This window comes from Dendrobium catenatum, unplaced genomic scaffold, assembly GCF_001605985.2.
Source record: "Dendrobium catenatum unplaced genomic scaffold, ASM160598v2 fragScaff_scaffold_156, whole genome shotgun sequence".
NCBI classification, from domain to species: Eukaryota; Viridiplantae; Streptophyta; class Magnoliopsida; order Asparagales; family Orchidaceae; genus Dendrobium; species Dendrobium catenatum.
Genome location: NW_021318618.1, coordinates 11,264,462 through 11,278,655, shown reverse-complemented (window position 1 = coordinate 11,278,655; position 14,194 = coordinate 11,264,462).

The following is a 14,194-nucleotide window of genomic DNA, read 5'->3' as shown; positions in this document are numbered from 1 at the left end:
TTCTCCCACTAGCTCTACTAACCATTTTCCATTTTCCTTACTACTTTTAGACGACTGCAAAACATTTTTCCTTTTTACTTACTTTACCAAAGTTAGTTATAGGGTTTTAGCTTCATCGTTTTACATATAGTGACAGAGAGGAAGAAATCGCAGAGACCTTATGTTATTTTTATCCCCTTAATACAATAGTGGGTTTTCAATATCCCTGTTATCTTCTTCCTGTCCGAGCTTTTCAGGTTCACCTTCGATCCAGCTTACACCAACCTTCCCCTCATGAGGGATATTATTTGTAATCAATCATTAATACTAGTGGATTCATTCAAATTGGGTCAAACACCATGATTTTTTCTCTTTTCGGAATTTTTCACGTAAAAAATTTTTGCATCTCTTATGAATATTGCACCATACTCTTTCATCTGTTTGTATATTGGATCTTCATACAATGTTATGACGCTAAAATTTATATTTCGGTATCGCCACAAATATTCTAGGACGCAACAATTCTATTAAATTTAATTTTAATATATTTTAAACAAGTTATTGATTTTTCACTTGCTTTTTTAATGTATGTCTTATTAATGTCACTCTAAAAAACATGAAAAAATAGTTTTTATATATGAAAATAAATGCATTCATATTATTTTCAATTGGTTTAAGGTTAAGATTAAATATCAATTTAATATCACATTTAGTGCAATGAAATGTGGAATTAAAAGTAGTGGTATAATTGCGAAGGGGTTAAGGTGGCCCTTTTATGGTTATTAATATAATAGAAGTTTCACCTATTATAGATGTGTAATGGATGCAAGTTTAGCTCTCTTTAATTTGAGATAAATTCTATTATTTTGTTAATTAAGATTTCTTTAGACTTAACATGAAGGTATCATAACTTAAGTGGATCCACCCAAGGCCATAAGATGCAATGCAAATTGAACCCTTGAGATGCAATCAATGTAAAGTAGACCCACAAGAAGTAGGGGTGTCAATTTTGGGTCACGGGTCGGGTTCGGGTCGAACCCGAAACTGACCCGGCACTATTCGGGTCAACCCGTCCAGCTTCAGGTCCGAGTCAACCCGATCGACCCGAATGACCCGTTTTCAACAAAAAAATTGCTAATTTTCGGGTCAAAAATGGGTCAATCTCCTATTTTCGAATCAAAATCGGGTCAATCACGGGTTGCCGGGTCAAAATCGGGTCACTTTCGGGTCAAAGGGTTAACCCGAACCCGACCCGTTTCGGATTCGAGTTGACCCTAACCCAAAATTTTCGGGTCGGATTCGAGTCGGATTTTCGGGTCGTGTCAAATATTGACACCCCTAACAAGAAGCAATGTCTATAGAAAACAACTTCAAAAGATGTGTTGCTTTTCATTATCTAGCCACAATCAGTATAATGGCTCATTAGAGGTTTAGTAGCCTCCTTGACCTTACACAACACTTGATAGTGGTTAGAACACCAATAATCAAATTGAAACTCATCATCTTTTCTTTGTTTAAGCCTTATCACTTACTCGAACATTGATCAATCTTGCTCATATAAGTAGATTAATTCTTGGGCAACTATTCACCAAACTCGGGCTTCTAATTGCTTGGGCTGCCTTATATGATCAAATAGAACCCTTGGTATTTTGAATAATGGCGCCCTAACATATTGAAATGGATGAGCCAAGTGTCATTCAATCAAATTAATTTGCTTTAATCTCATCATGTAATGATATATTCCATCAAGCATGGGATGTGAGTCAACAAATACCCTTACAAATAACTAGTTTATGATAACTAAGTCAAGATCTAAGACATTTTCATCATTTCAAATATGTGGGCTAGGGCTCACTTCAAACAATGTTACATAAAATACTTTAAGTAATAATTGTTTATGAGCCAAACATTATCGATGTTTACCAAGTTTGTTATTTCTTTTTGGATGTACGCGATTAAATAACATGTCCAAAGCTATTAAAAAATGCATATAAGTACAAATAAGTCATTTTCAAAATCTTATAGACTTCTAGATTAATAAATAATTAAATATAAATAAAAATGATATAATTCAATAAAATAACTAAAACATTTTCATCACTTCAAACAATGTTACATAAAATACTTTAAGTAATAATTGTTTATGAGTCAACCATTATCGATGTTTACCAACATGTCCAAAGCTATTAAAAAATGCATATAAATACAAATAAGTCATTTTCAAAATCTTATAGACTTCTAGATTAATAAATAATTAAATATAAATAAAAATGATATAATTCAATAAAATAAAATAAAAAATCTATTCATATATGATATTATGAGTTCTCAAAACACTTATAAAACTCGAGGGGGTTATCTCTCCTTTCATGCCATTTTGAAATCTATGAATTGAATGCTAATGACATCGAATTTTCAAATGTTCACAATTTCACTTTCCCATATATATATATAGACTATATGTAATTTATATTATATTTTAAGGGGTTATGGCTTATTATAGGTGTAAACTCTCATAATGAATTATATATCATGTGCTACACTTAAGAATACTTTTGATTAAAAATACCACGTGCACTTCATATTAGTGGTTTAGATTTAATTAAGGAAATGTTGTGGAATATGAATGGGGATTAGTGTATAGCCAAATTAAGAACTTATAGCTATGTTGTCCTATATTAAACTCTAGAGCCAATCTTTTATTAATAGGGGGTTGAGATTTTGTACCATCCCGAGAGTTGGATTTACATTCATATGCTACATTCTATCAAATATCTCAAATAAAAGAGACTAATAAATATGCTTGAGGATTTTCACTATTTATTGCCCGGATCTAGTGGCATATACATATATCAAATTAGTTAAATATGGGTTGAACAACTATCAATGATTTACATGCCTTTTTACATGGTCATTGATGTTTGATTTTGATGTACTAGATTCATTTGATCAATGTTGAGGCTGAATTAAAGGCTTAATATGTGGCCAAATCAAATAATTTTCATTTTAATATCTTAAGCATGTTTCTAATTGAGTTCCTTTCATTTACCATTTGTTGATGTGTCAAGGCAATCTTCAGTTAAAGTAATGTTAAAATGCTAAGTGGTTGTTCATGTCATTGGGAAAGTTGAATTAAGATCACACATAGATTATAATCTTGATGAGATGGCCACATTGATGTCTATAGTGGTTGCAATTTAATGGTGATTTTACTGAATCATTAGTTTTGTCAGGTATAATGAATCTAGGAAGAATCCAACAAGAACATCTAGGAGAATATCATAAATACATACAATTCATAAAAGATGCATCATATTATGAACTATAGAGGGAAACAAAATAAATAAATGTCATTTTTGTTAATTCCTAAGCGCATCTTACTTAAGAGCACGACAATAAATAAAGGTTTATTTATAAAAAGACATAATATAATCTAAGCGCATCTTACTTAAGAGCACGACAATAAATGTCATTTTTGTTAATTCCTAAGCGCATCTTACTTAAGAGCACGACAATAATTTTTGTTAATTCCTAAGCCCCCTCAACACTACAATATAATCTTTTAATCTTTATTTGACAAAATTTTATTTTTAGAGCTTGGAAGGAAGGCCCTAAGAATCATATAAGACATAGAAGCACACATCTTGACATTCAAAATCTGACATTATTTGATGAGGTTTTGAACTCCAAAGAATGATGAATCATTCTCTACATCGTTAAGTCATCTTTCTAAAGAATAATGAGTTTGTCACAAACTCAAATAGGTTCCTCTAAAAAATATTCTCTCTCGATAGATCGACAAATATGAGTAGTACTATTTCATATTATTGCTGTGAAATGGAGCTTTTTCAACAATAAAGAACCGTAATTTGAAATTTTTAATTATATAATGTATTCATTTGATTAACTTCATGATTTCTCCCATTTTCAAATTACTCATAATCTTACATTCTCCTTCAAACTTATATATATATTCAAAATTTCAATGCAACATCAAAATACAAACTTCTTTCTACCCTCATTAAGGCTTTGTTTGGGACGGCCTTCTTATTGCTTTAAGAAGCAGTGAGAAAGCCGTCCCAAATGAACATACAAAACTTAAAAATAAACAAAATTCAAATGTAATTAGTTCATTAACCTTAATTAGATTATCCAAATCCTTCACATTCAAGCAACCACGTTGCCACTTAAGGATGAGACTTGAAACTGTTAAGGATAGACACAGATAAGAATTTGCATCATCTTTAATACAACATAAGGAGCCCACCCCTGCGGCAAAATTCCGAGGCCAAAAGGAAGCTATGTGAGCAGCCATCCCCCAATCCTATCTTAATGATAAATAAATAAATACTTTTTTTTGTTATTCATTATTAAAGCTAACCAAATGGGCCATCATAATTTCATAATATTATTCATCATCATAATCATTTTAGCGAAGAAATCGTCACGACTTTATCTTATTAGCTTTATTAGGTGCTAACTTTATAATTCCCCGTTTTTTCTAATTTACATACATATCATTTTATTTCATGTTATTTACATATCTAACACCCAAAGTTTTAATATTACATTCCTACCACTCATATAAAACTTTAATATCAAATATATCACTCTTATATTTCAATTCTTACCGCCCATACCACCCTATAAACTTTCATATTTCATTCCATCCACCCATATTGGTTATGGGTGGTAGGTATGTAAAAAATATTAAAGTTTTAGATGTTATTATATAATTAATAGCATGAAATAAAGTGGTATGTATGTAAATCTCTCATTTTTTGTAGCTATTTTTTTTTCATATTATTGTGGAAACGATCTGATCATTTTATAAACTTTTAATATTCTTTTATTTATATGATCAAAAAAAATATTTTCATTAATATAATATTATATGCTATTATAAAATCAATTTTTATTTTTTTCAAAGTATTTTATTGACATAATATGTGCATCATAAATGTAACATTTTTTATGGAAATTAAGAGAAAGTTTGGTGCGGCTGTACTATTTTATAAAGTTTATTGTAAAATTTTTGTGGGGAAAATAATTTAGTTATTATGATTAAAAAATAGCTTTCTATCACTTAATTTTTAAAAAAATAATGAAAAAATAGTAAACAAATAGTTGTCAAATGAAATTGAGGTTATTATATGAAAGCCAAAATAAAGATAAAGCTCACCAAGCATTGTGTTACATATTATATTATAAATATAATTTAGAAAAAAGAAAGGTAAGTGTAATAAATATAATTTTAAAATATATCAAAATTGTGTAAATTTCACAGCTTTTAGTCAAATAAGAATTTGATTGTGATGTACTTTTTTTACTATTTTGACAGTGGACTTTTGTTTTTTATTGTCATAATTTTTTATTTTTTAATTATAACGATTGTTAGCTCTCTTTTCATAAATAACTAATAATGTGCAAATTGCAAGAATTATCTCTGAAATTCTTAATTCTTTTAGAACAGCAGTTATTAATGCCATTGAAATCCGCCAAATTTAAGAAACAGTGTGATATTATTTTAATATTAATGCACCCAAAAGAATATTATTTTAATTACTATGTTATTAAGTACTTAATAATAAAATATTATATAAATTGTATATATATTTTTTTTAATTTCACCTTAAATTTAAAATATATTAGATACTATCAAATGATTAAGCTATTTTTTAACTCAATAATTTAAACTTACAATGCTTCATATGGACGACTGCTTACCTTTAAGAAAATATTTTTTTAAAAACCAATATCAAGTATTCAATCCTAAATCTTACTCATTAATGATAAAGTTTGAGGAGCATAAGAATTATAATTACAATTAACTAATGATGAATTTTAATATAATAAATATAGGACTTTATACTTAACTTTTTATCTTTAGAAGACAAGTAGAATATAACTACATAAAAAGGACAAGAAGGGGAGAATGAGATAAGTGTAAGAGATGAGTAGGAAGCTTAGAGATAGCATTAATGAAGAGTCATGCAATCTTAATTTGTCTATTTTTGTTCAAATTATAATATATTATTCCACTTAACATTAACTATAAATTGATAGTCTTAAGCTTTATTGGGGCAGCTTTCTTAGTACTTTCTAAAGCAGTTTTTTAGTACAAATAGTTTTAGTTAAAAAATTATTATGCTAAAAAACTGCTCGAAAATAGTAAGAAATTGTCTCAAACGAAGTCTTAAATCTCCTCACTTGCTAAACACTCAAAGTCTTAATTTGATTAAGTTTCTTCTATTTCATATTTTTAATGAATCCATTATAGGAGGATGCATATTTTATTATGAACTAACTTTTTTCTTAATTAATGATTTCTTAAAGATTGATGCATTCAAGTGCTTTACATATCATTGGACATGAGTTTTTAATAGCACACTAATTTCTTAGAGCTCTTTTAGATAATAAAATTTTATAAATCAAATATGAGATTACTTTGTTGGATGCATTTGAAATACATACACTTTACAACCATAAAGCAAAAGAAATGTAATATAATTTTATTTAAAGATTTATTTGGTTAGATGAGAATCAAATATAATAAACCTAATTTTTTTATTTTTCTATGAATCAATTTAATCACTTCTCTCTCTCTCTCTCTCTCCTTTCTCTCTCTCTCTCTCTTCTCTTTCTGCTGTCTCTCTCTCTCTCTATGAGATGTGTGAGATTAGGATGACACAATCATGAGTCTGGGATGTGGGTAGGGGATGATTGGCCTATGGTGGGGTTTTGTATGGGATTAGGGTGTAAATCGGATTTCGGGTCGGGACGAGTCGGCTTGGAACTGACCGGGTTTATTGGGTTACCTAATCCAATCCGGGTAGGTAAACAGGTTGGATATTCGAACTCGGCCCGACAACGGGTTGCCAGTTTTGACCGCCTGACACGGGCGAGCACGGACGAGGGCGCAAATGCGGGCGAGCGCGGACTGGCTGGCGCGGAAAAGCAGGTGGGGTGCGGGGGCGGGCGCACGGCACACTGGACGGAGCGTGTGGGAGGGTACGGGCATCCGCAACGAGCCCGCTGGCAGCCTCGGGCCCCCGTGATCGACTGCATGCGGGCACGCGCAGCTGCGCAGACAAGGAGCGGGTGGGGTCGGCATCTCCGAGGCAGCCGCGCAGGGGGTGGGTAGGCTAGTGCAGGTCCGCGGCCAGCCATGCAGACATTTTAAATGGTTTTCAAGTTGACCAGACAACCTGTCGGGTCAACTCGAACCAAACCCATTTTTCAAACAGGTTGAATCCGAGAGCCCAAACCCGACCCGTTTTGGAAACGGGTAGGGGTCGGGTCGGATTTTCGTGTCGTGTCAAATATTGACACCCCTATATGGAATCTTGGATGATGTACTAGAAAAGGGGCCATTTATAGAGTTGATGATGACGTCATGTAAGAGGGTGTGGTTAGGATTGTGAGCAAAGGATGTTAAGGGAGGTGTTAAGAATCTCAAATACAAATGGTAATTGACTATCATAGTTGCTTATTGGTAGATGTTAAATATTTGCCAAAAAATATGTCAAATTATTGCATGTTGACAGAGATTTATCCGAACTATAGGGTATAAAAGTTTCATATTATCTAACATAAAAATCATCATAAATATGCATAAAATTAGTAAAAGGAGGATTTTTTTTTTTTTTCATAAAAAACCCTCAGACATAAAGAACCCTAGGTTCATGCTCTATTTTAGAATTCCATTATTTTTTAAAAAATCCAAAAAAGGTGATATGCCTCTAGATGATTGAGAGAGCTCTAATACGTGACTCTTACTTGATTGCGACATTACATGTACTTAGAAACATATTTGTATGCAATGATAAAAGATTTAAAATAAATGTACAATAATAAGGGCAATCTAAATGACATAAATAGTAATATTTCCATGCAACATCATGATTGAGTATGATGTCTTATTTATTACACTTTTGAACATTGCTTGGTATTTAAATGTTGGCAAGCTATGCTAACATTATTGTTATATATTCAATGTGAATATATTGTTGGTAAGATGGTCATGGATGTAAGTATTATGTGTGTTGTTTAACATTCAAGTGAAGGTGGATGAATATGAAGCTGGACGAATATGTCAAATGATAATAAAGTGTCTCATACACTTATCATGATTATATATAGAAATACAACATGAGAGAAAAGCGTTTTCTTTCTTATGTTTACATGATTGTAAGCGATGCAATCAGTACCATCCTTAATATAATTATAATGGCGATTGGATGATCATAAATGGTAGATGAGCTTCATCCAATCTTTATTTATAATCTGGAATTTGGTGGGGTTATGGAGTTCTCAAGCAAAATATATGGTTAATGTATATTTGTGCATAGATCATTAATTCGAAAGACTTGAAAATGCTAGAAAATTTATGTAGTCTATAGATATTGAATAAGGAATTTGTATTGTTTATTTTCAATAAGAAAGATAATCTTATTAAATGAGCTTTAAAATAGCTTAATAGTTAACATCATTGAAGGTAACTTAGCCCCCCTTCAAAATATTATTTGTGTTTATACTATTAAGTATATGTAAATATTACACTACCTTATTATTGTGTCCTGGAATATGCGCGGTGGTAAAGAAATATAAGTTTAACGTCTTAGCTTTGTATGGAGATCCAACACGCATACAGATAAAGAGAGAGGGTGTAGTGTTCATAAGAGACACCATTATTTTTACGTGGAAACCCCTGAAAAGGGGAAAAATCATGGGGTCTGACCCAGTTTGAATGAATATACTATTGTTTGCAGTTTATTACAAATGAGACCATTCCTTGGGGGAAGGCCTTGGGTTGATGTAGATAATGTACATCATATCACATGATGGGAATTGGAAGAATTAGTATTGAAATGTTCGTTTGGTCGGAAGGACCATAGTTGGTGGGTGACAAAGGTTGGAAAGACCACTGTCTTGTGATGGAGGTTAGAAAGACTATTGTCTGGTAACGAAGGTCGGAAGGATCGTAGTCGGTGAATGAGGTCGGAAGGACCTGTAGTCGACGAGCGATTGAGGTTGGAAGGACCGTAGTTGGCGGGCGACGAAGGTCGAAAAGACCATAGTATAGTGACAGTGATCGGAGGGATTGTAGTCGATGGAGGAGGTCGGAAGGATCGTACTTGACGGAGGAGGTAGGAAGGACCGTAGTAAGTGGAGGAGGTTGGAAGAACCATAGTCGATGGACGATAGAGGTCGGAAGTCCAATGATGGGCGGAAGTTTGGCGTCGGATAGAAGTCCGATGGAAGTCCAACGACGGGCAGAAGTCCGACGTCGAGTAGAAATCTAAGGACGATCAACGGCCGGGTGAAAGTTCGGCGACGGTGGGTTACTGGACGGTGGTCCTATGACGAACGGGCTGAAATCCGACTGCGGTCGGTAGCGGGGTGGTGGTCCGACGACGGTCGGACTAAAGTCTGACGTTGTTCGGCTTTCGGGTGGAAGTCCAGTGGCGTTTTCATTCGGGTGGAAGTTCGAAGGCGATCGGGTGCTGGGTTGTGGCCCGAATATGATTGGGCTGAAGTTCGGTGGCGGTCAGCCTTTGGGTGGTGGTCTAACGACGGTCGGGTTGAATTTTGACTGTGACCGTGCTGAATTTTGACGGTGATCGATGGCCGAGCGGTGGTCTGATGGTAGTCAATGGGGGTTCGCCGGCGGTGGTGTTGAAGCTCTTAAAGCCTTATAGTTCTCTCCAATCTCTAGCCGAGAGGTCCCCCTCATGTAGAGTGTGGGGGTCTATTTATAGATTCTCATGGCTGGCCCACCCAGTAAATATAGAGAATATCCGGGCCAGGTTCGGAGCGCTCCATCGGATGGCTCGTATTGATTCCTTTGATCATAGAGAGTTTTTCAACTATTTCAGTGCCTTAACGGTGTCAGAATTCAACGATCTTGGGCTCGTTGGATTGGTCTTGTCGAGCTGCTCGATTTGACTATAAGCATGTCATATTAGGATATCATTTTGTCATCCAAATAATGCTTTGACCCTTCTAAATGTGGTTTGGGCCCCCAATTTGAACCCATCTGGGCTTGGGTTGGACCGATTTTGTTGTCATTAGGTTCATCTCTTTGAGATGTTCAGTTTGACTGTATGTTTGCTGAAATTGAAATTCAAATGATCCCGAATTTAACTTTGAAACTTTTCCAATTTTAATAAGCTGCAAGATTCGTGCTCGATAATAGATACAAGCAATTTTTATGACGTGTCACTTATAATAATAATATGATCGTATAATATTGCCCTTGGATTAACCCAATTGACCTCACCCAAACTTGGGCTTACCCCCCAACCAATTGATGAAGTTTCGATAGTTATAGGCGGCATTAATGATGTAATTGATTAATTATATAAATAAACAAGGTCATAGAAATGATCTTTTGAGTGCATTATTGGTGATGGTTTGAATTTTCAATGAAAGAATTTGCATGAAAATTTTCAAATTTATCACCTCTTAAACTAGATATTTTTTAATTAAAATGTTGATTTAGAAAGAAGTAAAAAATAGTCTCAAACTAAATCATAGTCAATTTGACTTTTTTTTTTATTTTTTTTTTATTTTTTTTTATTTGACTTGAATTGAGCCAACTTGCTAATTTCCCATCCTATATATATAATTTTTTTGCCCATAGCATAATAATCAACTAGAATAAGAGTTACACAAAATGTACTAAATATATTTATTTAATCATAAAATTATTTTGAGAAAAATTTAACGTTTAAAAACTATTAAAAGCTATTTTTAGCATGAATATTATATTAAAAACCAATTAATTTTATTTTTACTAGCAGATTGACGCCGAAGCATCCGCTAGCTGTCTTCTCAATAGCACAAAAACAGCCAATTAAGAAAAAAACAAATTACTGCTTATTCTAATTAATTTTAAACTCATTAAATTAATTTTAAATAAAAATAATATAAAAATGAATTAAATTATCATATATTATATTAACCTCGAGAAATAATAATAATTCTAATAAAATTTATTCCTATTTTCATAGAATCTCCACGTCATATAAAGTTGTCTTATTTGATGGATCGAGCTTGCTTAATTTTACATTTTGCTCTGTATTTTTCAATGATGGATTTCTTTATATATTTATATATCAATTAAATATATTATCAAGATATTATAAAAAATGCTCTAAAATTCTTACCTTTATGAACTATATATAAACTTTAAATGGCCTATCCTATGGATCTATTCATGAGCGTTTCCTCTTTGGCAATATTGTTTAATCCTACTTTTTTTTAATTGTAATTATCAAATCTACGTATTTTTTTACTTATTTTATATTTTTATTTGTGCATTGAGATAATTCTTTTTTTAATAAAAATTGAATATTATTTATTAAAATTAAATTTTTATTAAATTCAATTCTATGATGAAAGTTCTGTTGGATGGCTGCATACGTTTTAAAAGTTAGTTGTAAAATTGATATGTTGAAAGAACAAATCTCGAACAACTCAGATGCAAAAAAGCGGTTCTCCACTACAAGAATTTTTTTGTAAGAAAGCAACAAAAGTAGTAGACAAATGAAATTATGGTTTGTTATTGAAAAAAAAGCAGTGAAAAGCCCATTCCCAGATGGACCCAAAAATCTAAATATAAATATATTGGGAATTAAAAAAACATCATGTTTTTTATTGAAATGGAATATTTATGTAGAATGAATCCAATGCATCTATAAATGATCAACAGTGAACTCCAGGTTCAACTCAATGTGCTAAGGCTTTTTTGGGAACAGCTTTCTTACTCGTTTTCCTAAATAGTTTTTTAACATAAAAATTTCAATTTAATCAAAACTTAACTAAAAAATTATTTTTAGAAGCCGCAAAAAAGAAATCCCAAGCCCAGAATACGCAGCCTAAGTTTGCTCTCATGCAACTCTAAAGGTCTATGTTGCTCTCAGACAATTGCTTTTGTTCTTATTGCTCTTATTTAAATAATAGGAGCTTAACTTAATATGTCTAGTATAGAAAAATGATATTTTTCGTCATATTAAATTTTTTTGGAATATTTTGGCGCTGAAGATATTTATATGCATGTCGTCCTTCTACTCATGGAGGACGAAACATAAAGAGACAAAACATGCCAAGGAGGTTCGACACCACGTGTGGGATTGTCCATCGACGAAGAAGTGAAAATACAATGGTATCGAAAATGAATAGAATAATAATAAGGTTTCAACATAATGGCAATAATCATATAACTCATTACAAAATGATGTAATTGAATACTGATCATATGTGGAATTTGAGCATCTCTAATAACTTCTAACATATTCAAGTTTGTTGGACGAGTTCAATCACCATTCAATCATTTAACACATTCGTCGAAAAAAAATAAAAATATAATAAATTTGTCGAGCATCTCGAGAATAAAATTTTAAATAACAAGGAAACATAAAATAGAGAACCAAAAAACCTCACAATATAAACTCAGAATTTTATATTGAAAAAAAAGGAAGTATCGTTGGCCCTTACTTTGTTGAATAATAAAGAATTATATTCTCCATTTAAAATCATCAAGAAGTGAATTTCTTCTTTTTAATTTTAACATGCCTTTAAAGTTATGCATTTAATTAATAAATGAAAATGAAAGAACAAAAGAAATTCCACATTATAAGTCACACCCTAAGATTTTATTATTTTACGGAATTTAATCTTCCATCGTTATATTCAAAAAGTCATATAAATTCCCATTAACATTATCTCTAAAAAATTTTTTAAGAGAAAAGAAAAATTTGTGTTCATTTTAAATATAAATTTATTAATTACTTATAAGTATGTTATTCTTCATTTCAAACACTTAAAGAATTGTATAATTGATAATATATATAACTATATTTATATATATATATAATATAATATATATATTATAATATAATCGAAGCATGAATGCTCAAACACCAAATTTGAATTGAAATTAAAATTCGGGAGCAAGCTTCAATTTCAACAAACTGTATAGTCCACATTAACATTCTCAAAGTAGACGAATCCACAGTCACCAAATTCAATACTATATGTGAGCACTTTAGAGGGTTCAAAATCAATACAATTGAGATGACACTAATGATATTCAAATGTGATGTGCTGTATAGTAGAATCGACGGCACTTGACTAGCAAAATCCGACGGAACCCAAAGATCTCATAAATATAATTTTATTGTTTGCAATTTAATATAGAATACCATCGTGCACTATATAAGATTGTTGAGCATTTAATAGAAGAAAACTTTCCGATTAATTCACAAAAATTAATTATGGATTTATTATAATCCAAATTCAACAGTTATTTGACAAAAGTTTTACTATACCAAATATAAGCCCAAATAGAAATCACTTAGTCTCCCCTCTTATTTTAAAAAACAATTAAAAATAAGAAACTATCTAAAAGAAGATACAAATTGAGATCATGATATAAATAAGATGTAAATATATAAATTTAATCTCATCATATAATTAATATCATAATTATTTTAAAATAATCTAACCAATTTAAAATGAAAAAAAATTATGTAATGATTTACCACGATTATCATATATATATATATAGATACAAAAATTGATTATTTTTTATGATTAAGCAAGATAGGAAATATCAATTTACTTATAACATATATTAAAAATACTTTGATAGATTATTTTTAAATACATCACAATATATTTATATCAGATCTATGGATATAGTTTTTTCTCTTTAATCCTTAATTAAACATCACGGACTCAATTTTTTTTTCCGCCCAAAAGTGATGAATCTAATAATAACGTATAACAAATTATGAATTACCAAAGACCCTTCAACCATGATAAGGAACTCTTTAAGATATAACGCCTATGAACACAAGTGTTCTGGAGGGATTGTGCATCGATGCTCTGAGCGTAGTAGTACTGGTTGGTATGTAGGGGGTTGTGATAAAAGATTGATAGGCTCTTTAGCAACTCCGCCATCTGCTCCTGGTTTGGTAATTCTTCTTCTCTACCGCCCGCCGCCGCGACGCCGCCACAGGACCGTCCACCGCCGCGCGCCACTCTTTCGGGGCTGCTCCTGACGGAAAAAGATCTCAGCCCTTTCCAAGACTTCCTTGAGCTTTTTTACTATGTCTGACGGGATCTCGACGGTGCCTAATCACCGTCATCTTCCGGGCTCCTTCATGTCCATGGATATTGAAATCAATTCTAGCGCTTCATGACATTT